This window comes from Pleurodeles waltl, chromosome 3_1 (genome assembly GCF_031143425.1).
Source record: "Pleurodeles waltl isolate 20211129_DDA chromosome 3_1, aPleWal1.hap1.20221129, whole genome shotgun sequence".
Taxonomy (NCBI): Eukaryota; Metazoa; Chordata; class Amphibia; order Caudata; family Salamandridae; genus Pleurodeles; species Pleurodeles waltl.
In genome coordinates this window covers 1,680,993,843-1,681,020,944 of record NC_090440.1, presented here as the reverse complement: position 1 = coordinate 1,681,020,944, position 27,102 = coordinate 1,680,993,843, and the positions used below count along the sequence as shown (strand labels likewise).

The following is a 27,102-nucleotide window of genomic DNA, read 5'->3' as shown; positions in this document are numbered from 1 at the left end:
CAAGTTGTACCGTTCATCCCTTGAGCTTCTCCCCATGCAGGATGGGAGGCGGACCGGGGGCATCAGCTGTCCGATAAGATACGGTATGATTGCTGTTCTCAAACACGCACAGTATCTTTAAATCATAGACACAAACTTGCACATTATAAATTTAATCGCCGATGATTGACTCTTTGACCTCTTAGTGACAATGGTGCATAATATACGTCATCCTCCTATAACACATGTTACTCCCCTTTATGTGTTACCCTTCTTAATGTATGAGCTACTTCTATGTATAGGTACACTGGTGGTGCATGTTTCTGTCACTGCTGAGTGCACAGTTAAAAAATTAAAAAAATTAAACAAAAGTACAAAGTGGAACTAATTTTGCATCTTTTACATCCTCCTGGTTGCACAATGCACTCACTCTTAATGAAATATGTGTGTTATTCACTCCAAAGATTTTTTTGAAACAGAGTGTTTTGTCTGTAGGTCTTCATGGCATAAATATTTTTTATTCAGTTTTGCTGGTAACAGCAAATTCATCATTTTTACTGTTCAACTTTTTTTACTTATCACGTTTTTTAGGTTGTATGATAGCCTTGTCTACTAGAGATGGCTTAATTGTCTTCAACAGGGTACATACTGAATAGCTGTCACCAACCTTAGATTCTACCTAAATGCGCTGTGATGAATTAAGAAGTTCCATCTTTATTTTCTTGAAAATCTCCCTCTCACATACACACACACATACACAAGAACATAAACACAAAATACACCCTTACTGAGCGTTTGTATATATAGATTCAACATTGTAATCATTAGTTCCTACTACCCCTGATGGGTTGAATCACATTCCAGGGAGCAGCATGCAAATCCAGAACTCAAGGTTAGAGGTTGATAGGTTTGTAATCTGTGCCTCCTTTTCCTAGTATAATTAGTGGTCTAAAGGATAGTAGAGTAGATGAATTGAAGATGATTAATAAAAGGAAGATGTGAGATGTTTTTGGAAGTGGTGGCCATGTGTGCCTGTTAGTGGGATGAATTTGATGTAAAAAAGTAAGATTTTTTAAAGCTCTTTGGGAATATTATATCTGTCTGTCTATATATAGATATATATATATATATTTTTTTTTTTAAATCTGTTTATTAAACAAGATATAGAAACTGACAATGCAATACAGTTGTTTCAAAGGAGTATGCGGCTTCTTAGCTTATATAGCTTCGTAGACAACAAGAAGCTTTTAATGATATGCATCGAATAGAAAGAGAGAACAAAGAAGAGACAAAAAAGAAAAAAAAGAACTATACATTATATAACTGTGATCACTCTGGTTGTATTTTTTTTTTATGCATGTGTCCTTAATGGCGTTTTGAACATTGTCGTTGGGGTGCATGGGGGGGTGGAGGTGCACAACTAATGTGGGTACCGATTTTAACCAAGGGTGCATGTTTGTGAGTGGGCCTGGCATATGCATGTTAGTTTGGAGGAGTTTATGGCCATTCTGTCTTGTGGAATCTAGATAGTTCCGTAGGTTACGTAATAATTGGATGTTCTAGTGTAAGCGCTATTGCTGAAGGAAATGTAGGGAGTCATGGGGGGAACATGTCGTCTCTAGTTTCTATTTTAACCACAAAGCTGTCCCATATTTCGACTCCTTATTGTGGCTGGCCCGTCTGTTGTACTTGTTTCAATGTGTGGGCTTCTGCTTGTGTACGGTTGTATAGGTAGCGCAGCCAGGCTATGTAAGGGACGGTTTGGGGCTCCTTCCAATGTATAGCGATCAAGCGATTGTACACTACAAATGCCAAATCTATGAATTTGTGTTGGTGTTTGTCACCTTTGGTGCGGTGGCGGATTCCTAGGAGACACGATTCTGGGGCGAGTGCATGGTCAGCAACTTCTGAGGTAGTTTCTGTGATTCTCTGCCAGCTTGCATTTATTGAGGAGCATTCCCAGACCATGTGGTAGAAATTGGCAGCAGATGCGGCATCTAGGACATTCCGATTTGGCATTAGGATAAATTCTGTTGATGCGTGCAGGGGATAAGTACGTCTGATGAATATAGTTAAATTGAGTGTATCTCAGTCTGGTGTTTCGTGATACCGTTTTGACCGTGGCAAGAATGATTTCCCATGTTTGTTGGGAGATTGGAGCAGCTAGGGTGGTGTCCCAGCGAGATTTAGCTGGTGATAAGTCTATGCAGGCATTTGCTGTTAGGGCTTTGTATATCATTGAAATAGTGCCCTTTGTGTTGCCTATTGTCAGGAGTATTGTGAGCAACCCGGATTCGTTGGGCTCATTGTTACTGTTGCCCCACAGGCTACGTATCAGTTTGGTGATGGCCCCATACATTAAAAAAGCTCCGGTGTGCATTACTCCCATCGTCACCTGTTCCGCGAAAGTTTTTATATGGGAATCAGAGTATAGGTCACCCACATTTAGAGTTGTAGTTTCCCGTATATCATGGTGAAGAGTTAGGTTCTGTATTTTCGGGATCTGGGATAGGGGTATTGTAGGTGAGTATGGGGGATGGTTGGACTTGCCCTGGACTTATCTTTTCCAGCAAAATTTAGCAGCTTCCAATATTGGGGATCTATTGGGTGGGGAAGGGGAGCCCGCTAACAATGTTGTTAATATTGTTTGTGATGTTGTGTATTCATTCATTGCTACGCTTTCTGGGGACGTTGAGTTGTTGAACCATGAAGCTATCCATTGCAGTTGGGCCGCTGCATAGTATAATTCCAGATTTGGCATACCCAAACCACCTTCCACTTGTGGGTGTTGTGTAATAGCCAGCGATACCCTTCGTCTATCTCTGCCCCATAGCAATTCAGTTAGGAGGGAATGCAGTTTATGGAAGAATGTGCGTGGTAATGTCAGCGGGAGGGCTGTGAAATAGTACAGAAAACGCTGTAGGATTAGCATTTTAGCTATTGCGGTACGGCCCATGGGGGATAGTGGGAGCGATGTCCAGAATGACAGGGAGCTCCGGGTGGATCTGAGCAGACGGTACAGATTGCCCTCCTTTAGGTCTTTCATAGAGTGGTAAATCTGTACGACTAAATACTTAAAGGTTGAGGTAGCCCAGGGTAGCTGATATTGGGGTAGACTGCTGTGTTGTTCATTTGGTATGGGGACTAGGGGAAAAATACATGATTTGGACCAATTTATATGTAATCCAGAAACCCGTGCAAAGCTATCTAGTATTAGCATTATTTCTGTGATAGATGTTGGATGTTGGCGTAGGTAGATTAGGGCATTGTCGGCGTATAGTGACACAATGTGATTCTGGTCAGCTTCTGGTATGCCCCATTTGTGAGCGTCTTTACGGAGTCTGATTGCCAGTGGTTCCATTGCAATAGCAAATAATAGGGGAGACAGCGGGCAGCCTTGCCAGGTGTCTCTGCCTATTGGAAGTTCTTCGGATATAATTTGACCTGTTTTGACACGTGCTATGGGCTTGTGATATAGCGTCCTAATCCAATTTATGAAGCCGCGTTGGAACCCAAATGCTTCTAATGTTCGGTAGAGATACTCCCAACTGAGTCTGTCAAAAGCTTTTTCTATGTCCAGGGACATGGCTACTGCTTCCACCCCGTTGGTGCCATGCATTAAACGAATCAGTCTTCTAATATTTAAAAAAGTGTTTCTGCCTGGTATGAACCCAGATTGATCTGGTGTATTAGCTCTGGTAGGTAAGGGAGTAGTCTGCTTGCTAGGATCTTCCCTAGGAGTTTACAGTCAGAGTTAATGAGCGAGAGGGGTCTGTATGACCTGACGTCTAAAGGGTCACGGCCTGGTTTTGGGAGCACGACTATTAGTGCTTCATGCATGGAATCTGGGAGTTGCTTTCTGCTGTGGGCTTCATTAAACACCTCGAGGAGGGGTTGTAATAAATGATTAGGATATGATTTATAGTATTCCACTGGCAATCCGTCAGGGCCAGGGGACTTGTTGCTTGCCATTTGCGAAGGAGCCGTTCATAGCTCTTCTATTGTGATAGGGCCGTCTAGCATTTCTGAGTTGCTTATTATGTGTGGGTTTTGGGGAATCATTGTTAGTAATGTAGAAAGCTGTTGTTTAGGAGGAGGATTAGAGGTTTTGTATAGAGTACTATAATACGTATGGAAGGCTGTGTTAATTTCGACTTGGGTATTGACAACAAGGCCTGTGTGAAGTTTAATCGCTCCTATAGGTGCTGCCTGCATTGGTTGATGGACCAGCCAAGCTACTAATTTTCCGGATCTATCGCCCTCTGCGTGTTGTCTCACCTGTAGGTGTCTATAATCATGTTTGCATAGTCTGGTGTCTGTTTCTTTGTGGTTTGCACGGAGATCACTCAGTGTTTGCAGTGAGGATGGGTTTGTTGAGAGCTCAACTTCCGCCTGCGCATTTTAATTTCTAATTCCTGTAGTTCTTTAGTGAGCACTTTTCTGACTCCCACTGTGGCCGCTAAGCAGTGTCCACGGGTCACAGCTTTATGGGCATCCCATTCAGTAGCGCGTGTTGAGGCGGTATCTTTGTTTGACGTAAAATAATTTAATAAGCATTTGGATAACTCTGCTTTGAAGGGGGGGTCTGTGAGGGCTTCTGATTGTAAGCGCCAAGTTGGAATACGGGCATGTGTGCGTCCCCATGCTATTGTGGCATGTAGTGGATTGTGGTCCGAGATAGTGCGAGCTAGGTATTCTGATTTATTTATTTTGTGTATTATGGCAGGCATTGCGAATAGCATGTCTATTCTTGTGTGTATTTTATGTACTGATGAGTAGTAAGAGTATTCGCGGTGCGTGGGATGTCCCGCCCTCCATATTTCTTTCAAGCCATTGTTTGTAGCCCATTCTACTAGGTCGGCAGTTGTGCGTCTGGCTGGGGCAGTGATCAGTGGAGGGATTGACCGGTCCATGTGTATGTCTAGTACTGAGTTAAAATCTCCACCCCATATACTAGGCTCAAGTTTGCTGTTGTTAAGTGTCCATAGAAATTTGCGTTGGCCTGTGTTCGGGGTATATAGCGCAATTAGTGCTAAAGGGTGACCATCTAGTTCCCTCTCCAGTATCACATATCTTCCGTTTGGATCAATCTGCGTGCGGGACATTACAAACGGGACCCCTGGTGCAATCCATATCGCCACCCCTCGAGCGAAGGACGAGAAAATGGTACCATATATTTGGCCCCGCAATTTTGTGCGTAGGTTTTCTAGCAAGGCCCCATTGAGATGAGTCTCTTGTAGCTTGGCTATGTGTATCCGGTGTCGCTTAAGATACGCATGAATTTGTTGCCGCTTACGTATAGCTACCATGCCCCTAATGTTCCATGGGATTATTTTATATTGTGGAGTGTTTATGTTATGTTGGGGTGCCATGGTATGTGTGTTGTTTTGTTAAGCTTGGGGGATATATTGTCTGTGTGTTGTGCCCTACCCGGTATTCCCAATTGTGTTTTATGGTTAGGATGTTACCAACTGTGGTAATGAGTACGACATTTGTGTTGTGGGATTGTTTACCACGCCTATTACTGCGATCGCGGGCTACGATATGTGCCTTGAGTGAATCACATCTAGTAACATTTCAAACAACAACTATATTTAGCTGTAACTGTGCATACAACACGGCTGGAATAAAGCCTGTGTCTGCCTTCTTAAAGAACCTGTCCATATGGAGTGGGGGACGCTGTGGGTAAATGTATCCAAGTCAACGAGCTTCTCGGCCCGCTCCGCTCCTAGTACTGGTGCGTCCTGTCGGGTACCCCCAGCGGCTGCGGGTCCGCAATCTTGGCTGGTCTCCAGGTTTGGTAATACGCCTTCTTGCTAGTCATCAGACTAGGTGGGCTTTTTACTCTGGGAGGAAGTCTGTTCCCGGCTGTAAAGTTATTCTGGGCCTACTTGTTTAGCAAATGTCATCTGCCGTGCACGGGGTTAGATTAGGGCCGCGGTTGGAGTCTGTGGAATCATATTGTGTTTCGAGTTCTAGCTCTACTTCGTTTTGGATGGACTGGGACGTTGGAGACGTGTTGATGAAGCGTGTTGTGGCCTGTAGTAGTGAAGAGCGTTCTGCTTGGGATTGTTCAGGTGAAGGATTAACGTCCTGTTTTCTTTGAGGTTTGCGCCTAGACTTAGGTGATGACCATTTTTCCGCTGGGTTACTCAAGTTTGTTTGGTCGGCCAGGCCTTTAGCGTGCAGCCAGGTCCAGGCGTCTAGAGGAGTAGTGAAGAAGAGAGTGCGATTGTCGTTTTGAATACGCAATTTTGCAGGGAACAGAAGGGCATATTTTAGGTTATGTTCACGCAGTCTTTCTTTGACCTTAAAAAAGGAATTGCGTTTCTTTTGCACTTCCGCAGTGAAATCTGGATAGGCCGTGATCTCTGCATTTTCGAAGCTTACAGGGCCTGATTTTCAGAACAGTTGCAGGATAAGGTCTCTGTCACGGAACTTAAGGAGTCTTGCAATAAGCGGACGGGGCTGGGCCCCGGAAGTGGGGGGTCTTCCGGGCACTCTATGTGCTCGTTCCACTGAAAAAGAAATTGGGATATTGTTTTGTAGTATTGTGTTTGTTAGCCATTGCTCGATAAATAGTTCTGCGCTGAGTCCTTCTGGCCGTTCTGGAAATCCCACGAATCGGACATTGTTCTGGCGTGATCTGCCCTCAGCGTCCTCGGCCTTGCGCTTCAGGGCTTCGACTTCCGTTGTTACTGTCAATAGTTGTAGTTGAAGGTCCTTTATCAATGGCGTTAACCGTTCCGTATCCTCTTCGAGCGTTGTTACTCTTTCCGCCAATGCTTGTTGGTCCTTGCGTAGAAGGTTAACATCTTCCGTGATCGTTCCTATTTTTGCCTCTAATGTGGATTTGGTATCCAGGATGGCTTGTAGTATTTTCTCGAATTGCGTAGTGTGCGACTGTAAGGTTGTCTCAAGCTTCTGGAGTGCCTGGTGTGTGACCGAGGGCTCTGGCGGTGGAGTTGGCTCGTTTGGTTCCATGTTGCTTGGTGGCGCTCGCGGGGTCTTTGGTTTGCCCATTAATGGTGCGAGTATAGTTTGATTTGTTGGGGGAAGTTGGCACGGCACTTACAGGTCAATCTGAGAGCAGTATTAATCGAGTTCGCCGGTGTTTTCTGGCTCCGTTGCATTCAGGTTTGCTTCAGCAATGGTGTTCTGGCCTTTCCCTCGTAGAACTGGTTGATGCTGTTAAGTGTTGCGCATACGGTGTACCTTTATTTTGTAGCGAGCGGTAGTTGTTGAAAGCTGCCTGATGCGGACGGCCACAGTGCGCTATATGGTGCCCTAGCTGACAGCCCGCTGCTATGGGACAGTTATTGCGTCTTCTGGGCACTTGTGTGGTGTCTGATATACGTTGGGGGGCCCTACGGCCCGATCAATGCCGCCAAAAAGGGCTCGTAGTTGTACTCTGCGAAGTGTAGGTTATTTACAAGCGTTGAGTATTTGGTGCGTAGCCTAATGTGGACAGCCACGGTGAGCTATGTGGTGCCCTTACAAACAACGCGCTGTTGCGGAACAGTTATGGCGTCTTCTAGGCACCTGTGTGGTGTCTGATATACTTTGGGGGGCCCTGCGGCCCGGTCAATGCCGCCGATAGGGCTCGCAGTTATGGTCCGCAGAGTGAAGAGCTTTTACAAGCGTTGAATATTTGGTGCGCAGCTCGGGCCCCTCTTGCCTGCCTCCACGCCCGCACCACGCCGCTGCCACCAACCATGGTCTGGATACGCCGCCCGCGAGGACGCCGGTAAGTAAATGCCACCAGTTGATGCCCTTGCTTGGCCAGGCCCCGTGTGTATTAGCTGTCCGGGGACGGGTCCGCCATCTTAGGCCGTTATGGCCTAACCGGGAGGCCTCCGAGGTCCCTCCTCAGCATCCCGGGGAACTCTCACCTGTCTCTCAAATCTCGCGCCGCCACTGCTGCCTCCTCGCCAGGTCCCTCAGCCCGCTCGCGGGCTCCGACCCCGCTTCAGCTCCTCCCCCGCCCGGGGCGCTGGGGCCGCGGAGTCCGGCTCCTCGCGTGGCAACGCTGCCCATCTCAGCGATCGGTCTGCGCGCCTGTCCCCGCAGTCACGGCACCGCCCCTCAGGGGCATCCAGGGTATGTTTCAGAGCCGCTGGAGAGTGCCGATGGTCGCACGTTCGGCGCCTACCGTTTTTTAGGAAACGGAGGCGTCTTGTGGAGGATATTTATTCGGGGCCGAGAGCAGAGCTGTGTTTTATGCGACCGCTCTGGCCGCCATGTTGGCCATGCCCCCCCCATATATATATATATATATATAATTTTTTTATTTTTATTCTAGTTCTTAATATCTCTATACAAGGCATGGACATAGGTGTGTGTGTGAATGTTATTGTTTTCAATCTTTACATATTTGTATATCTTTATAAACAGAAGTATAAACCAATATGCATACCATGTGTCTACAGAGAACATGATTTACATAACCAAACATAAATACATCATCATTTTAGAATGTAAATGCAATTTGATTTTTTTTTTTTTTTTAATTTCTAAATACACTGTTATAATTGATTTTTTCTTTTTATGCTATTATTCTCTGAATATACTGTTATACGCCTGTAGAAAGCATGAAGGCAACCTCATCTACATAACGAAACATAAATATTTTGTCATGTTACGAACTTACAGGTATTTTGTTCTTAACTGTCAAAATATATTGTAATTACATTATAGACTGTATGAAGACGAATATGCATAGGTACAAGTACCTACTCTATAAATATATATACATAATTCATCACATATGTATAATCATACAAAGAAGCATAATCCCTTATACAAAGACTCATGTACACATATGTTTTCTGCATATTTTGGCATGCATAATATGGACATGCATAAATAAATATGTAGGGCATAAACATACATTTATTACTGTATACCAAATACAGCAATGATCCTGAAAAGAATGTATAGGTCTGAAAGATTTTTTAGAAGCAAGTGTTTTGTTTCAGAACCCAACTCCTTTGGCAGATATGGCTATACCCCTCTGCACTATATATACTGCCGTTTCGTATCACATTTGGAGCTTTAACCCTAGGGTTGAGCTGCCATACAACCCCTTAGACACATGTAAATAAATCTCAGGGACAACTTAAAATTGTTTCCAATTAAAAACATCAAAATCACCTAATCCGCACAAGTTTGACTGAACTCAATATTGTATTCCCACCCGTGGTGCACAGACCCAGAAATCACATGAGTGAGTTATAGTATCCTCTGCATCATGATGAATCATCTTCAAAATGGATCTTAATTTTTAAACTATTACTTATATAAATAACATCCTAATTAATATAAGATTCACAAGAGGATCCATGTCTGACATGACATCCTTGGTGCGGTTTTCCCCAACTTTTTGCCTTCCATCCTTCTGCTTTCTTTTACTTTGTTTTTGTTGGGTTTAGGGCTCTGGACACTTTACCACTACTAGCCAGTCCTCTCTTCTTTAAGTATGATAACATTGACTTACACTCAACTGGCACATTTAATTTACTTGTAAGTTCCTGGTAAAGTGGTTCTAAGGGGCATATTTATACTCTGTTTGCGCCGGATTTGCGTCGTTTTTTTTTACGCAAATCCGACGCAAAACGAACTCCATATTTATACTTTGGCGTTAGACCCGTCTTGTGCCAAAGATCTTGGAGTTTGCATCATTTAGCGTGGACACCTTCCTTGCGTTAATGATATGCAAGGTAGGCGTTCCCTTCTAAAAAATGACTCCGCAAAAATGATGCCCTGGAGTGGGCGGGTCCAAAAAAATGACGTCCAGCCGCTTTAGCGTCATTTTTTAACGCCTGGTCAGGGCAGGCGTTAAGGGACCTGTGGGCTCGGAAGGAGCCCAGAGGTGCCCTCCCATGCCCCCAGGGACACCCCCTGCCACCCTTGCCCACCCCAGGAGGACGCCCAAGGATGGAGGGACCCATCCCAGGGAACTTAAGGTAAGTTCAGGTAAGTTTTTTTTTTTTTTTTGGGTGGCATGGGGGGCCTGATTTGTGCCCCCCTACATGCCACTATGCCCAATGACCATGCCCAGGGGACAGAAGTCCCCTGGGCATGGCATTGGGCAAGGGGGCATGACTCCTGTCTTTGCTAAGACAGGAGTCATTTAAATGGGGGTTGAGAGTCAAAAAAAATGGCGCAAATCGGGTTGAGGCGAAATTTTGCCTCAGCCTGACTTGCCCCATTTTTTGACGCCCAAGCTCCATTTTCCCCTACGCCGGCGCTGCCTGGTGTAAGTCATTTTTTTTTACGCACACCAGGCAGCTCCGCCGGCTAACGTCATTCCATAAATAAGGCGCCTGCATGGTGCTTTGGAATGGCGTTAGCCGGCGTTAAATTTTTTGACGCACAACTGCGTTGGCGCAGTTGTGCGCCTAAAAGTATAAATACGGCCCTAAATGTATCCAAGGCCTGTAAATTAAATGCTACTAGTGGGCCTGCAGCCCTTACTGTGACACCCACTTAAGTAGCCTTTTAAACTTGTCTTAGGCCTGCCTTTATAGCCTGTGTGTACAGTTTTCAACAACCATTACGACCTGGCAAAATAAACCTTTTGCCAGGTCTAAACCTTAATTTTGAATACCTATAATAATCAACATTATTCAAAATAATTGGTATGTCACCCCTAGAGGATGCTTTTAATAGCCCAGCAGGCAGGGTGCACTGTATTTAAAAAGTTGAGCATGTGCATTTAACTTTTTCATGTCCTAGTAGTGAAAAACTCTTACATTTGTTTTTCACTACGCAAGGCCTGCCTCTCTCATGGGAAAACATTGGGTTAACATTTCAATTAATAAGTGATAACTTTCAATTGGTATCAAGTGGGAATCAATCAATCAATACTTGTAGAGTGCGGCTTATCACCTGTGGGCTCTCAAGACACTGTTGTGGACGTGCTTATCACTCGAATAGCTAGGTCTTGAGCTCCTTCCTGAATTGCTTCAGTGATTTGGCCTAATGCGGAAAGTGGAGTTTGATGTCTAAAGAATTGTAATTTTAAACCCTCTTTATTGGTAAAGTTGGAGTTTCAGTAACAATTCAGAAATTGACACTTGTATGAAGTTGCCATTTTTCTTGTCCCAGCCATTTGGTGCCTGCAGTGTTGTCAATGGTCATATGACTAGGTGTAGCTGGCAGTTGGTCTTTGTGTATTGCTCCCAGAAAGTGAGTCCAAGGGGGAGTAGGTGATGGCAGAATGGACTATCTCTAAAGTAATGAGGAGGAGGAGCTGCCTCCTAACACACTTCATATCACACAAAGCCTCTACCTGAGTATACCCACAAATAATTTGACAATAATATTTGGTGCTCCCAGACAAGCTGGGGCCAAGGCAGGTAGGCAGGAAAGTTCACATAACTCTGGAGCTGGAAACCTCCAGAACCTTCTCCTTCTTCAAAGTGGGCACCAGCTATATAAAAGAGACCCTCAGACCAAATCCTTTAGTGCACCGCTCCACTTGTGGAAGGCTCAGAATGATTGCTGTGCTGTGCTGCTCTGCAAGAAGGACTGCTACTTAGCTGCCTTCCTGTGAAGGACCTGACAGTGAACCCAGGACCGCAGAGTGACTTCAAGTGCTCCTGATCAGAGCCTTAGGCACAGAAAAGTCTCAAACCATCTGGAACCCAGCAACTGTACTTTGCTCTTGTGAGTCTTGCTGCCCACTAGTGGTGCCACCTCAGTCCTGGACAGTTGAAAGTTGGCCTGCAGGTGCTCGGCCAGCCCAGCTGTGATGTCTTGGGCAGAACCAAAGCAGCAGGAAACCTCTCCGCAGCCCTGCATCGGAAACCACCACTGTGCACTGCATCCCTGATGCAGGTCCTCGCATCACAGTCTGCAGCTTCTCTGAACCATTGCTACCTGATGCATCCTCGATGCAGGACTCCACGTTGCATGCCTTTGTCGACGGCATCCTTGACGACGATGCAGGACCACGGACCAAACGCCCCATCAACAGCCTCATCAGAATCGCTGCTGTGTGATGCATCTCTGCCACAAGACACCGCATCTCCGCCCGCAGCCCCTCAGAACTGTTGCTGCATGACACATCCTCGACGCAGGATCTCTCAAAACTCAGCAACAATTATTTAAGGGACTTTGATCAGTGGGCCTAACTTTATCCCTATATCTGGCCCACACTCCATTGTGGTTGGCCTGATATTGTGAATTTGTCATAGTCCAACATGAGCAGATAATCACAGTTTGCACCTCGTGCTTTTAGGCACTATTTTCACTTAAATCTTCATAACTGCATAATACTGTTCTACTGATTGGATCTTTGTAATTTTGGTCTCAAATAATTTATTAATTTTTACTTTATTTTGTGTAGGATTTTTTTGTGTTGTGTTTTCACTTTAATACTGTTTGAAGTGCTGCATAAATACTTTGCACATTGCCCCTAAGTTGAACCTAACAGATTTTGTGCCAAGCTATTAGAGGTTTAACCACAGGTTCATTTTGGGGTTTACTTACGTTTCACCTGGACAAGAATTATGGTTGCTGATTGAGTAGGGTTTCACCCCCCTAAACCAGGAACCTAATTTCCTACAATACACAATCTTGTTGTCTCACATTGACATACATGATGTCCAAGTCCATAATAGTACAATAGTACAGTACTTACATTTATTCAGAGAATCATTTCATGTACCATAAAAAGTAATATATATATATATATATATATATATATATATATATATACGTATATATATATATATATATATATGTGACTTTTTAGCTAGCTTAAACTGATGTTATGAATTATTGAAAAAAAAAGTGTATATCTATACATGTTCTACTTCCCTCAAACATGTTTGTTAAATCACAGTATTTCCAATGTTAAAATGAATTTACATTTCCTCTGTACATACTAAAAAGACGCCATTTAAAAAATCTTTAATCACCTCTCAAATGGTTTCATATCAACATTGGAACTCAAAGTAAGGTGAAATATTTAAGTCTGAGCACTCAGGAACTGATTTACATCTCATGCTTTAGTTTGACTTCTGTCTTCTACTGCCTCTGTTCCCTGTAACTCTTTAAAATTGTTTTTCTAACTTTGTTGTGCACGTTTTTCCTCCACTTTTCTTTCTAACATTTTATTTGACCAGGTTATGTCCTCACTTTATACAGCGTTAATATATATTTCTTACTCGTTTACTTTTTCCTGTTTTTGTCCCAACATCAGCACAGTTAACCTGGTTTGATTTTCCCTGGATTACTACTAATAATTTATTTGAATACTTTTAACCAGTTTATGCTACAGTCCTAGTTTTCTGCTGTTTTTAGCTCTCATTTTGTTTACTGGTCTGTTGACCCACCTCTCTTGATAAGACCTGAAAACCAAGAGCAGGGCTATCACTTTCTTCTATACTTAAGTACCTGTAGGCCATGAGCGTTGGCAGCTGTTGCCTGCTTACTATTGTTACTGATTCTTGGGTGATTGATCACAGCTCTAACTCTCAATAATTATCTTCTTGTTTATTGTTACAAAGAGAGAGGAGGGTGGGTACTTATTGAAATTATTTGTTTACCAATCATAATGAACTTTGGTGTTTCCATTTGTTCAGTGACCACTTAAGGTCTTACCTGAGGGTGGTCCCAAACAAGCATGCAGCAACAAAAAAGCCACAAACTCCCATCACTCATTTATGTATAGAACAGACTGCTGTGCATGATTTATCTCAATAATAAAAAATATATTAACTCACATACTGTTCACCCAGGTGAGTGTTTGTGAACAGCTCTAAATCACATAATCCTTTTCCGAGACAAATTTAGCAATAATGCATACCAGTTCATTTTCTGAATATTCTTCAACTGTGTGTTTCTTTGAAAAGAGGGCGGTGGAGCAGAAAACAGACAGTTGAGTTATGCGTCTTTGCACCACGCTGAATGTTTTGTTCTCCTGGCCCTGGGCAAGTTCCTCCCACACACAAGACCCAGCTAAACCAGCTTTGAATTGTTCATAAGCTGCCTGCAGAGTTGTTTCCTACAATGGATGTGAGTTCCCTCCTGAGACCTGACTGGGCAGTAGACCTGCTTTCTTCAAAACAGATATTGGATCTGGCCCTGTCTGCAGGTTCATTCCCAGACATTTTGCCTTTTTCCTTCACTTTTTGTTGAATTTGTTTACTTGGGCTAGGGACACACATCTGTTCGAAGGGGTGGAATGGCCACCTCACTTTGTTGGCCATAGTGGTACTGTCTGCCTAATGCGATGCATCTGTGAGCAAGTTATGGTTAGGTGCTGCACAGATGGGGTCCCAATAGTATTTAAGATTGGATTTAAGATAGGATTCACAACCTAGAACTTATCACATATTTTCCCTTTGCAACAAAGACCTATGCTCTTACGATTCTCTCCACTTCACTTTAACACTGTGGTCTGAACTCAAGATTCCTCTGATTCTTCCCTCTGATGTCTCTGATTGACAGTTATAGGGCAGCAACATAGGCTTCTCCTTCGACTTTTATTTTTTTCTCTATAAATTAAATTTGGTTTATGAGAATGAATTGCCGTTGGCTTTATTATCTTACTGAAGCAGGTATTTATTGGAATGTTATTTAAATTACTGAGCACAATTGTGATAATTTTGTTTACCAAAGTATTACTGTTAAGGATGTCAATTACCAGGACTTCTCTCTCTGCATGTGATATGTAATCGGGATATTTTCAGATTGTTATGACGTTTTACTGCTTGGGTATATCGTCATATTATCCTCATATTTCAAAGGAATGTATGAAGAGGGAGATTAGAATACAGTTGGAAATTTTACAGGTAATCATCAATATTCAAATTCTTTCCTCCCAATCCATTACTTGCTTTCCCTGCCTTCCTCCTTGATGGCCCTTCATGAGGGATCTGCTTCAAAGTGAAGGGGATAGGGTTATAGTTTGCAGTGGTTGGCACCTACTCTAAAGAGGAAGTAATGGAAGAAAGGGACTTAGGTAAAAGTATGCTGGTAGCTGATGATGCACCTTCAGCTCATAGTAGGAAGGAATTAGACGTGAAGAGAAATTAGATCATTAATCTCTATCATCAAGGAAGATGCATAATAACAAATACACTGCACATAGAAACTCTACCAGACTCATGGGTCTATTCAAACTTACTGGCATTCAAAAAAAGTAAATTGTCCTTGTGACACATAATTTCAAATGTATGAAAAACGTTTTGGGATTTTCATGATTTATTAGAAATCCCAAAATGTATTTATCCAGATTAACAAGCAAGAGAAAGTTAAAATGTACATGCCTCATTGTGACTTGGCATCTTTTAAAATTTAGAGTGGTATAATTTTTCAAAATACCTTTACACTCACTTTAATGTCTTCTTTGTTGGTATAAATGCTCTTCCATGTGCACTTAGGACCGAAGGGGCATCCTCTACGTAGTACTCTTTCATTTGGTTACCTCACCAGCTCCATTTCCTTCTTGCCTTTCATCTACTGGCTAGCTCTCACTGCTCACTAGGCACAAAAGGTATCCTTGCACATGATAAAAGTGGCTCTGGATTGGAGGGACTGGTGGTATGCACTGGCATATTAATGACCATCTGCCTCTTTATTCAGGAAAGGGTTATTAACACACTCATAAGCAGACTGGAAAAAGGCTCTACATCTAGTCATGGCCCTAATTAGTATGTGAATGACGAGTTATTGGGTTTTTGCCACCCCTCTGAGCTTCTCTAAAACTCCTGGCTCTGCACCAACCACACATTGGCATCTCTAGAAGTGATTTTCAAGGTTTGGGGGACAAAAGGGGCCACAGGTAAAACTGGCAGTCTCATCTAGAATGTGCGATCAAGAAGATTTTGTGCATTTATGTTTTTTACACACAGACACACACACACACACCATCTTGGGACCAATATACAGGATAGTACACCATTGAAATGCATTATAGTGAATGGCAGGTTTTTGGGGTCACTAAAAAGGAGAATGTATAAAGAGTGATACATTTTAGTTACCATATAAATAATTTGTTGATGGTACCCTATTAATTTTAGGAATTGTGGTGTGTTCTAAGGTGATTTCACCCTGCAGGGATTTCATGAATCATGTTTTTGAGAAAACTATTTTCTCCAAATTTTCCCATAGAGATGATGGAATAGAGATGATGGAAGGTGCTTCAGAAGCTAAAATGAGGGCATATTTCTGTAAATTCACACTATCTTTCTCAGCGGTATGAAAATGAAGTCTGACATTCTCAGTAAAATATGTACTTCCAACAGGAGCAGGCTACCAGTTGATACCCTTGTGTTCTTGTATTCGAGAGTATTCTAAAGAGCAACTAGAGTGCTAACAGTCTTACTTATGACAAAAATGTAGCACACCTGAAGCCATCCTGACATTACCACGCATGCCATTACCACGCAGGCCTTTACAACGAATATGCCTTTACCACGTATGCCATTACAACACATTTTGTTGTAAAGGAGTAAATGGTAATTGCAAAGGTTTTACAGGTAAGTATTAAATATATATATATATATATATATATATATATATATATATATATATATATATATATATATATATATATATATATAAGAAATGTCATTTTTAAGGTTTAGGGAGGGTATGGGTTTTTGCGTGGTAAGTGTTTTTTTCTGGTTTAGTGTAGGTAGGGGCTTTTGGACGTCAAGGGAATTTTTAGGGTTTAGAGTGGGTATGGGTTTTTGACTGGCACAAATATTATATAAGGGGTTATGATGGGTATGGGTGGGTTTTTTGGGTGACAAGGGGTATTTTGGGGTTTAGGGTGGGTATGGGAGGTGGCTGGTTTAACATATAGTAATTGCAATTACTTTACATTACAAAAACCATAGAAATTCACTGAAAAATGAGAGGTTATAGGGACATTATAGTTAGGAAATAGAAATGTACAAAACCATAGAAATTCAGCTATTATAGTTAGAGTTGTTTCAAGTAACTATAACTCACGGCCTCACCATGCACTTGTAATTACCCCAGATAATACAGTATTCATGACATCTTTATAACGTCATTGATAATATCACTGTAACGTTTGTTGTAAAATTATTCATTAAAAAACTGTGCATAATGGGGGCGCAAGTTATAGTTACCTTGGGCACAAGTTATAGTTACTTTAGATAACTCTAACATGTGAATATAAATATATATATATACACACTTTTTTCTCCTTATATATTTCAGAAACACTCTGCCTATCTTACATCTCATCAGCATCCTCTTTTCACTTTATTTCACACACTTCTTTGCATTCTTTGCATCTCCTTCACTTCACTAAATACCACACCCACTCACCTGAATGCACTGCATTTTCTTTAACTTTTGCCATGTCAGTATTTTGACAGCTTTTTAATTCCTTCACACACTTTCGTATATAATCGCAATTACAATTGGCACACCTGACCACTGCTTTGCAGAAAGGCCAAGGATTGGATGAACACATACTCTGAGCACTATTATGACACACTGACAGACACTGTGAGAAATTCTCACAGCCTTCAGCTGTCAATTGTGGCCCACCCACAACCTGAACTCACACAGCAAAATAGGAGGGATGCTTTTCACACTACTCTATATGGGTGAAAAACATTACAGAAACCAACACTCTGGGAAAAGCAAATACTCTTAGGGAATGCAAGTAAATGTAAACAGAAACAACATCGCAGTTCCTAAGCCATGGCAGTATCTGTGTATGCTGGCTACAGCTGTTACAGGTGTTGGAGGCTAGGAGCAGGGCAGTTACAGGTGGGCACCAGCTCAACCAGGACTTTCCAGTCCGGCGAGTGCTTAATTTGTGAAAGAAGGAGTGCCGGTGCCTATCCTCGGCGGCGCTTGACGGGATTTAAATGGGAGGATCTGCTCTTTACGTTATGTTATGTTTAAACACCAAAGATGCAAAAAGATCCGTATGGAAGGGGGGTTGAAGAATAAGGGAACACACAGGAGAGAAAATAATCTCCTGAATGTTAAACCTACTTAAACTACGACGCCCAGTACCTTTCCAGACAAACGGAGCCACGGTTTCTATGAAAGAAATACTTTAGGGATGTGCCATTATTGTTGTCAAAATAATCATGGAGCATGACTTGCTCCGCGAAACAAAGTCAACACTTGCGTGTTTTCTTCCTGAATTGGGAAGCACATCCACAGAAGTATGTTTCGTATGAGGCACACATTAAAAGAAATTACAGGCTCCGTTTTGGCAAAACCGCCTGCTGTCTCCTACTCCGTACTCGGCTCATCAGGGACAAAAATGGGAAATTGATCTCAAATGAGAGTGCCGCGCAAAGATACCCAGCGGCTGTGCGTTTGCCAGAACACGCGGCCCGCCTCTTAGGAGGTGTACGGTGCTGTGATGTCATTCGGAATTGCAGACTATCCTCTCTCTGGAATCAAGTTGCAAACACCATCCTAACAGTAATTAGAGCTAAGCAGCAATTACATATGATTTGTTCAGACTTACCGCCTGTCTGCCGTCTCCTAGCACCCAGCAGCATCACGCAGCAGTATGTTGAAGGGAAGGAACTATCTGCCTCTAAATGTAATACCACGTTAAAATGTGCGGTGTCGAAACAAACGCGGGTCGTGATCTTCCAAGCTAAGGTAAGCATTTTCGCTCTAGGGGCTGCTAGCTCATTGTACAATCTGCACAACTAATGCTTTTTTAGAACAAAGCTCACGGATCAGTACATGGCGAGAATAGAAGTGAACTTGCATATCATTAATTCCGTGATTTTTGCTCTCTCTTGGTGCGGAGATATTTAATCTGACACCCTCACAAAAGTACAACTCCCATTTCATCTATCAGTCTGAAAATGTGGTTGGCTGTATTTTGTCTTTTTTCTGTTACTGAAGTGATTTGCTTTAGCCGCGTTGCACGCTACTAATTATCAGTTTTGCAGATGCTTGGACTGATGACGTAGAAGCACTACAGAAGGACATGATGGTATCTTGTATCATTGGGCATGGTTTATTTTCGAAAATCTCTGTGTGTGCACTGAAAACAAAGTTGCAGCTCGGAAACCAATATATATATATATATATATACATATATATATATTTTTTTTTTTATTTAAAAAAAAACTGTTTTACCAGAGTGTGTCAAGAATGTGTGTCTTCTCACCATGAAACGAAAATATATCGTTTAGGCGGGAGACTGTGTTTCAATCCCTAACCTACATCTTAAACGCGCCTTTTATGCATTTATTACCTTGATACAGTTAAGGCGTGAATAGAATAATTTTGTCTGAAAGTGTTATTCCAATCCTCGTTTAGCATCAGGGTTCTACAGATCAAAAAATCCACCCAAATATTCTCAGCAATGCTACCAGACCCTGCAGCCCACACACACCCACTCGTGCAAACACTTCGTTAGCACTGTTCAACCTCGTGCTGCACGATGGTGCACACCAAGACCCCAAGCAGGCGGACTAACAAGGCACTCTCATTGCGAGGTACGCCGCCTCTTACTCAGATTTGGCAAGCACTTTTCAAAGACCCACCCCATTGCGGACCACAACGGCAGGGAAATCCCAGCATCCAATTCAACACTGTTCTGACTGCATTGGGCATGGTTTGTACCGAGCCAGCTCCACAGCTGACTCTGCCTGGGCACCCCCAAAATCGCCAACGCACGCTGTCTCTAGAAGTCACAGATTGCAGAAGTTGATCCTGAAATGTTCAGCTAACAGCGTGTCCTGATTTCAGTTGAAAGTTCAGGCTTTGCTTATCTTCATGAATAGGTTGCTGATTCAGCAGCAAATACAAGTGTTGTAGGTCTTTATTATCTAAACGCACTATCATGTTTAGACACAGTACAGCTGGAAGGAAATAAAACAGCGTGAATCTCAGCTCCCAATGTATGAAATCGTCATTCCACAGAAATCTGTGAAATAACTTAATCCGTTTATGAATATGGGTTTATACCTCCGTTTTTGTGCAATAAAAGCGCCCAAAGAGATACATAGACGGTATATAGTGGTGTAATATGTCACTCTGTTGCTATGAAGATGGTGTTGTGATTACTCCAGAACCCACAGGGCATGGTCCAGTGGTTTGTAAATGACACCCGAAGGCAAAGATGTCAAAAATGGATCATAATGCACAAGTTGCTCATTAGGTATTTTATATATTACAGCTTTATTTTGAGGCAGTTAGCTTGAAAAGGTGGTTTTCGGAACATAGTAAATGTAAAACTGGATTATGCACTGATGTGTTGCCTGTAGGAAAACATACTTATGTAGATCAGAATGCAGAATGTTAGAAAAACAACAAATGCCTTGTTAAAACATTTCTGTGTGTAGAAGAGAGAGATGTTTAATATGTTTTTTATGCACTCTAAGACTAACAGTGGGTACTGACTGAAATCAGAATGTTCAGGTTTTGTTTATCTTTCGTGCTTAGAATGTTAATTAAGCAATGCCAAGCTATAAAGCTATGCAGAGTGGCTTGGGGCTATCATTATGAGGATTGCACATTTCCCATTGATTGTGGCCTGCATGATGGGCTGGTGGACCCAAATTACCTTAATGCTCTGAGCATTGTTTGTACAGGAAGCTCTGCACTCCAACAATGCAGCTAAGAGAAACATTTCTTCCTGTTGGAACGTTCCCCAGCTTCAGAGATCATGGAGTAACATGTTTCATACTTGTATTGAACATCGGGCCACCCATGACCCCTTTCATTCCCCCAAATAAACAAGCCAAAGTACAGGGTACACTATTATATAAAGTGGCGTTTGGGTGGGGTCTACACCATGATAAACCTATTAACATTACCTTGGTCTCTGTCTCTGGGTCTTGGTGAATTGTCACAGGTACAAAAGTGGTTTGGTACAGATAATCCAAAAGTCATCATCCTGAACTTACCTTGGCTTTCTTGGAGCAGTATGACTTTGTCAGCTAATATTATAGATGTTTTTTGGTCCCATCTTCACCTCATAATACTGAGGGCAGCCCCAGACTGTAAATATTCTGCTTCAGCGTTTTGAGAGGTCACAAACAGAATACATTATGACTATTGTCCCACCTGTACAGCTAAATGTTGTTGTGTCATATGTGTTTTTGAGCTATGCCTTTCCATTTGTTGAAAGCTAGTGGTGTAATTTATGTGCGGAGACAGAGAGTTAGGAAGCTTGTAACTTAGTAGTGCCATGTTTAACATTAACATAAAGTCCTAAGTATAATTTACAATAAATCCCACTGTGTTCAGATTTTGTACTAGTAATTCCAGTAGGGCAACATTTTTGTAAATTATATTTTTGTTAGACAATATTAGTCCACAATATGTTCTGATACCATACCCCTTGTTCTCTGGAACTGTCACACAGGTCCAATCTTAATAACAACATGTATGTTGGTAGTAAAATATAATTTATACACAAGAAGGACCACCCAATATGGCCACAGGACGGGGGTGAATACAATCAATATATAACAAATGTCACATGGGATTTATTTGTCCAGAGCTATTATCCAATATGTCTATGAGCCCTGTAACATTATTCCATCAATAACTTATAATTCACAACCCAGTCGATAATTTGCTCTTCTTAGTATGTGGATGTATATATATATATACATATATATATACACACATGTATATATACACATATATACATGTATATATATATATATATATATATATATATATATATATATATATATATATATATATATATATATATTTTATTGGAAATGTCCCTTTCTGCAGGGCCATCCCTAAACGTTTTGCTTCCTTCCTCCTAATTTTTCTGACCAGTTTTTGTTGGCTTTAGGACTCTGGGCACTTTACCACTGCTAACCAGTGCTAAAGTGCATATGCTGTCGGTGTAAATTATATTGTTGATTGGTTTACCCATGATTGGCATATTTGATTTCCTAGGAAGTCCCTAATAAAGTGCACTAGAGGTACCCTGGGCTTGTAAGTCACATGCTACTAGTGAGCCTGTAGCACTGGTTGTGCCACCCACATGAGTAGCCCTGCATACATGTCTCAGACCTGCCACTGCAGTGTCTGTAGGTGCAGTTTTAAACTGCCAATTTAACTTAGCGAGTGTACCCACTTGCCAGGCCTAAACCTTTCCTTTTCATACATGTAAGGCACCCTTAAGGTAGGCCCTAGGTAGCCCCATGGGCAGGGGGCAGTGTATTTTAAAGGTGGGACATGTACTGATGTGTGTTACATGTCCTAACAGTGAAATACTGCTAAATTCAGTCTTCACTGTTGCAAGGCCTATCTCTCGCAAAGGTTAACATGGGGGCTGCCTTTAAATAACTTTAAAGTGCAGATTCCCTTTTAGAGCAGGTAGAAATTTGGAGTTTGGGGTCTCTGAACTCACAATTTGAAAATACATCTTGTAGTGAAGTTGGTTTTTAGATTTTTAGTTTGAAAATGCCACTTTTAGAAAGTAGCCATTTTCTTGCTTAAACCATTCTGAGACTCTGCCTGTTTGTGGATTGCCTGTCTGGGTCAGTTTGACAGTTGGGCTATTTGAGAATCCCCTCTAGACAGTGAGACAAAGGGAGCTGGGGTGTAGCCTGCATATTCTGATGAGCCAACTGTGTTAGAGTGGAGGGAGGAGTGGTCACTTTCACCTGAATGGGCTGTGTCTGCCCTCTCACAATGCAGTCTCCAACCCCCTGGTGTGTGTCTGGGGCCTTGCATGGGCACGACAGGATCTTGTGAACAAAAGAGACTTTCCTTTGAAGTAGCCCTACTTCAAAGGCAGAAAGGGGTATAAGTATTGGAACCAAACCCCTGAAAATTAGATCACGGAGAAGAGCAGAAGAGCTGAGGAGAAGTGCTGCCCCTGCCCGTGACTGTGCTTTGTTGGGCTATCATGCAGTGGCTTCTGCATTCTGCCATTAAAAGGGGACAAAGACTGGACTTTGTTGTGCATTCCTGCTTGACAAGAATCTCCAAGGGCTTGACCTGAGCTTGCCTCCTGTTTTGAAGTCTCAGGGCCATCAAAGGCTTCCTTTGCTAATATCTGGACTCTGTGCTGAGACCCCTACCCTGCCAAGTTGTGCCCTATCCAGTCCCTGAGCCCTTGAAAGGTGAAGTTGGAAGACAAGAGCTGAAAATCCACGCACAGAACGCTGTGCGGGGAAATTTGCGACACACCATCTGCAACACGGCTGATAAACGACGCTCTGCCAGCTTCGTGGCTAAAATCGACGCTCCAACTGCATCGCGGCTGGGAGATCCATGCATCACGGCTGGAGAAATGACGCGCAACACTCACTTGCGGATGCTGATAACGACGCAAACCCCACAGAGCGCAGCTTTCTAACACTGTGTGACATGGTTTTCCACGCATCGACCCTGGGTGTCAAAGTCAACCCAACTCTTCGCGGATCCGAGGTGCCCCATTCGGAAATTGAAGCATCGCTCTCTTGTGAGGGAGAAGAAACAAAACATTGCCGACCCGACCGGAGCAGAAAATGACGCACGGCCTCCCTTGCGATGAAGTAATCGAAGCATCACTGCCTTTTCTGATGTACGCTCGCCAGTGCAGCTTTATTTTTTATGCTAACCAGGTACTTTGTGTAACAACAGCATTCTCACTGTTTTCTAAGGATTAAGACCCTTATTCTTTTTTAAATTGATATCTTGACTTGTGTATGTTGGATTTGTGTTGTTTTGTTCTTGTTTGATTTAGATCAATATTACCTATTTTTCTAAACAGGTGTGGTCTCCATTTTGTAGTGTTTTCACTGTATTACTGTGTGTGTTGGTACAAATACTTTACACATTGCTTCTGAAGTTAAGCCTGCCTGCTCATGCCAAGCTACCAAGGGAGTGAGCAGGGGTTAACTGAGGGTGATTCTCCTTTACCCTGACTAGAGTGAGGGTCCTTGTTTGGACGGGGGCAACCTGACTGCCAACCAAAGACCCAATTTCTAAAATATATATATAAAATCAAATATGAGTGCTGAACACGTAATCCAGTTTAATTGTGTTCACACATTGACTTTTAAATGTTAAACTACGTTAATCAAACAATTGCTATATTGCAATCCAGTATTCAGAAATTCAGAACATGTAGTGTGAGAAAGTGAATCAGTAGATGAGATGACACAGTGATCACACACAAACACAAATACAAACAAGACAGTGCAATAACACACTGTAAATTCCCCAATGGTTCTCACAAATTGACAAATATGCAAGGTGGCCAGTGAATCAAGGCTAATCCCTTATCCTAAAGATGGTCCTTGACCATGAGGGAGAATATTGTTGGCATTTCGACTTCAGACTACTAATAGGGTCTCCTCAGGATTCCATTGTCCACCTCTCACACCTAAGGGATCAAACAGAAAGGCAGTAAATCCATACCTAGCACTCTCTGTACTTGCAAAAGGTAGCCACAAAGGTTTACCAATCCATTGCTCATTATCCCACCAATATGTCTCAAATTGGTGTAAAACTAGAGGGGCACACCGTATCCCCCAATCCCATTAGAATGTGCCACATGCAGTCTATCATAACGGAATCCAAGAGAACTACCTTAGGCTGAATACCTCAGCCCAAACCACAAAGGTGTCCAAACAGAAATAAATCAGTCACCATGTCCCTGTGAGAAAACACCATTACATCTCTTCACACAAAAAACATGCTCCCAGTTGCATGCTGCACCGTCCCGTACATATCCATAAGGTCACAAAGCGACCCCAAACTTCCAATTGTAGGTGTCACTGAGAAACAATCCACTGTGAACACATACTGATGAACTGTTAAATGCAGGACTCCAGCATATGTGAAATAGGCCTATAGTCTAGTTCCATGCCCATCGGTCACTTACATGTCCTCAGAAATAATCTCCAAGACACTAAGGCTATCAATGTCTACATCATCACATTTTAATATACTGAAAACACATACAAAATATTGTTACCTGGTGATCTCTAATCCATGTAAAGACTGGGCTATCATATAATTATACCCATGTAACTTACATAGATCCTGCAGAATTTCACAATCCTTATGGGACACAGATTGTGCATGGGAATCAAAGTAATACACCTGCCTTCAAGGGAGGGTCAAAGTCCACCTTCAAGCAGCTATTCCTCGCACTTCACAAAACATCTGGAAGACGCAGCAGACGCACTTCCATTATCTGTTTCTGGTACCCCACGCACTGGACCATTAAACAACTGTCGCCATCTTGAATAGATAAAATAAGTGGGGAAGGGGAAGGTTGGCAAATTGTCCTCAGCCACAACACAAGACATCTTCCATAACAACTCGAGGGCCAGAATTGAATTGCGGGAAGGGCCCATATGTCTCCATCAATTAGTAAGGTCAACCTGGGCAATTCGTTAGCAGCATATCCATGTCATGCAGTGTTTTGCCTTATGTGCAATACTAATACGAAAGCATGAATATGCAGGGATGTTGCATTTAAAGTCATCTGATGTACGAGACAAAACGGAACTCAATTCACTGTACATGAAGGAAATCATAAATATACAGTTTAAACAAATATGGCTATCTATCAATATCATCCTTAATGTGGAGAGGTCAAAGACTGATTTACATTTGGCTTGGCCCTGTCTAGAGTCCCATCCATGGTCTGGAAGGTGACCCTGGGAGATCGCAAGTCGTTGAGATTGATTCAAGCTTTTCTTATATCACCTTGTTTTTTGTGGGGTCCTACCCATGGGACAGATTTCCTCAGTGGAGTTGCTTTAGTTCCCTGAGGTCCTAAAGAAGACCTTTAGCTCTTGTTGTCAAGGTCTAGACAGAGGTAGAGAGTGTGGCCCTGAACCTGACTTATTTTAGAGGCACAGATGAGATTTATGAAGCATTGTTTACAAGGAATTAAAAAATGTAGCCCAGGAGCCAAACACCATCTCCCTGATTCTAAAGGTCCAGAGAAATAAAAAATATGAATGTTCTGACATTTCCTTGCAAGGTGTTCGCTGAACTGGATGTGGAACAAAATTTAGATAAATATCAAGCCTGTTTTGGGAAGCGCCATGACCACTTTTTCATCAATACAACAATTCTACTGAAAATATAGAACAGCTAATGTACTCATATCTGTAAAGTGCATGCGGTGTTAGTGGGAGTTGTAAGGGACTGCATGAAGTTTGAAAAATATAATTTCACCCAGATCAAACTTCTACTAAAACTCTATTTATTATTTAAAGCAAAAATTGACAATGTGTTTCACCGTTTAACAGGTGTAGCATTGTAAACTAAACAGTAAAATGTCTTTAATTCTAAAAATAAACATTGCGTTTCAGTCTAAAACAGTGACCTTAAACTTCGATAACTTTTCAGTCCCTGAATGAGAGTCCTACTTGTTTACAGAAAAACTTACACGAACACCAAAGTCAACAAGCATCAGCACTGTGTATTTTATAGGTACAGTCATTATTCCACTGCTCTGAACAGGTACGAGGAGCGTAATCGGCATGCAAAGCAGCTTTTTATTTTTCAAAAATGCATCTAAAATACAACAGTGCAATTAGCGACTAGAAAAGTAAAGAATATTATAAAATAAGAGAACTAGAGTATATGCAATGATTTTTTTCAGATACGGCATTGTGTTTTTTTAATTAAGGAGCAATATAACAACAATCATTTGTTGTTATATTTTAAAAAGTACTTGTACATTTTAAATACAGATAGTGCAAAGAGAAGATATTTAATTCATTCAAAAGTGCCAAAGTGTACATGGCTACTTGAAATAGCAAAATAAACTACAAGTGAGATGTGCATTTGCTATAGCAATGATGTTTATAGATACGACCCACAGTAAAGGAGTACTTTTTTATTTTACTATGGCTAGTAAATGGAAAAGTGCAGGCTGTTGCAAAACTGGCCCTGGTGGACATCTCTGCTGTTTTTTTTTGCACTCACTTACCACACACTACATTATGAGGGTTCAATAGGACAGGATGCCTCTGGAGTATGGCGGAGGACTGGCTTAGTACTTTCTCAAAGGAAGAAATTGGTCCTGGATCCCTACTGCCGGCTCCTAGGACCTTCCTTCCACTTTCATGTGGGGCTTTCCCAAGGACCTTCCTGTATCTGCTGCTTTCCGAGGTCTCAGTTGATATATGATGCCTGAACCGCCACTCTATCTGTTTT

The 27,102-nt window shown here is 42.2% G+C and overlaps 1 protein-coding gene across 5 annotated transcripts in view; it reads left to right on the top strand.

Moving 5' to 3' along the window:
* Window positions 1–27,102, top strand: part of ZNF385B (zinc finger protein 385B) — a 1,043,801-nt gene that overhangs the window by 638,442 nt on the left and 378,257 nt on the right. Inside the window, exon 1 of one of the 5 annotated variants that reach the window (XM_069225445.1) lies at window positions 18,373–18,603. The exons of the other annotated variants lie outside the window; for them this stretch is intronic. The gene's annotated coding sequence lies outside the window, so the exon portion shown is untranslated. Of the gene's footprint in view, window positions 1–18,372; window positions 18,604–27,102 lie in introns of those variants that run through there. 5 annotated transcript variants of the gene reach the window in all.